Here is a 1673-nt window from a genome sequence, read left to right on the forward strand (position 1 = left end):
TACGCGTGGCTCGCTGAGGGCATGTGGTTCGGCGTTGTTTCAATGCCGTACATTTTAGTGCAGTGATTAGTGTAATCACTGTGTCGCACTTTTCTCTGATCAAAAATCAGAAATCAGAGAAATCGCCGCTGGTTTGCATGTAGAATGCATGTTTTCTACTGCTCCAGCCACGAGGTTCTGTGCGTGTGCGTGTGTGTGCTTCAATAGGTGACAGCTCATTTCGTTGCTGTGGAAAAGTGTTGCTAGAAGAAACGGACAAGCATGGAATAGATAAAACCCAGTAACCTTTGGTTTTGTTTGTGAGGAAAATATATGTGCCTAATGCTTTGCGAATTCTTGCGTAGCAACAAAATGGTGGTTTTGCAATAAAATCTAATTTATTGTGTGCGTGCGTGCGTTCGTGTTTGCTATGCGAACGAATCGGTTTGAAGCAAAACCACCAGTTGCTTGTGTGTGTTTATTTTGTTTTTCTTTGGCCCGGATCTCGGGGTCGTGCTTTGGTGTAATATGAGGATGTGTTTGAGGAATATTGCGTGACTGCAGAATATCGCCAGGATGATACATACCGAACTCTAGGAAGCAGTTCGGTTTTCGGAATTGTGTTTTGCCGGCACAAGGTACGGATGCATTATAAAAGTGTGACAGTTGTGTTTATGTTGTTTATCCAGCCTTTTTTTCTTTAGCAGCCAGGGTTGGCTCGAAAAGCATTTGCCATAAATGAGGCACCAGCTTATCTTGCCATAAATGAGGCAACATATTATCTTGCCATAATTGAGGCACCAGCTTATCTGGCCATAAATGACGTGTTTCTTAAAATCGATGTGATTTTGAGGTAAGTTGTACAGGTGTTATTCGTTTGTGAAGTACTTTTGAGTTAATTTATCCTTTTATTTTGATCCTTAATTTCAGACCTTTGACCGATACTAAATGAGACTTATGCTGCGTGATCTACATATTAAGGTACTGTGATCGATGAAACATTTCAGCATTGCTTTTATAGCACGATATATGGTTTTTTTTTCAACAGAGCTCGACGCAGCGATTGCCTGAAAATGGAAAACGAATAACTTACATCGAACAAGACTGTGAAACCTCCATTCAACAAAAGTAAGCCCTAAATTAAGAAAAGCTATATCTGGAAGTGCATTTGCCAGAAAAATGACCTTCACCTAGACAATTATGGCGCAGTTTGACGGTTTGTTGCCTGCGCTGTGATGGCGTCATTTGGCAGTAATTGCCGCATTACAGTAGAGAAGATGCTTGCCTTGGTACAGCGGGCACCGGGTATGGGGCTCTGGAAAGCGATGTGAAGCTATTAAAGCGGTCCGGCTTTCGCTCTACCCGATCCGGACACTTCTCTGCTAAACGCCGTCCAACGCATACGATATTCTGCCGGCAGCTTTGCAATGAATTGCTATACAAGGCAAGGATTTTGGGGACTGATTCGGGCAGTATCAGGCTTCCCTGTATAACTTCTAGTGCTGCGCCTTTAAGGCAACGTTGTAACCTTAGAAGGCTCTCCTCTGGCCTATATCCACAAAGTAGCTGTAAATTGCGTGAAACGCTGGCCATTCCTCCGGGTTTCCCCGAGAACGTCGACAATTTCTTATTCTACTAGTTCTTCTGGCTGCCATTTGTTCGTTGGTTATTGCTTTTATTGCTTTTAGCCATCG

At 43.2% G+C, this 1673-nt stretch overlaps 1 long non-coding RNA gene across 3 annotated transcripts; it reads left to right on the forward strand.

The window, feature by feature from the left end:
• Positions 1–1182, forward strand: LOC125956192 (uncharacterized). 3 transcript variants are annotated; one of them, XR_007469147.1, is made up of 4 exons: positions 1–617; positions 669–832; positions 910–960; positions 1028–1182. It is a non-coding gene; the product is annotated as an uncharacterized LOC125956192 (long non-coding RNA). The 3 variants fall into 3 exon arrangements; XR_007469148.1 differs by having other exon boundaries at positions 684–832; XR_007469146.1 differs by having other exon boundaries at positions 687–832.
• Positions 1183–1673: the final 491 nt, after the last annotated feature.

Source organism: Anopheles darlingi, chromosome 3, assembly GCF_943734745.1.
Source record: "Anopheles darlingi chromosome 3, idAnoDarlMG_H_01, whole genome shotgun sequence".
Taxonomy (NCBI): domain Eukaryota; kingdom Metazoa; phylum Arthropoda; class Insecta; order Diptera; family Culicidae; genus Anopheles; species Anopheles darlingi.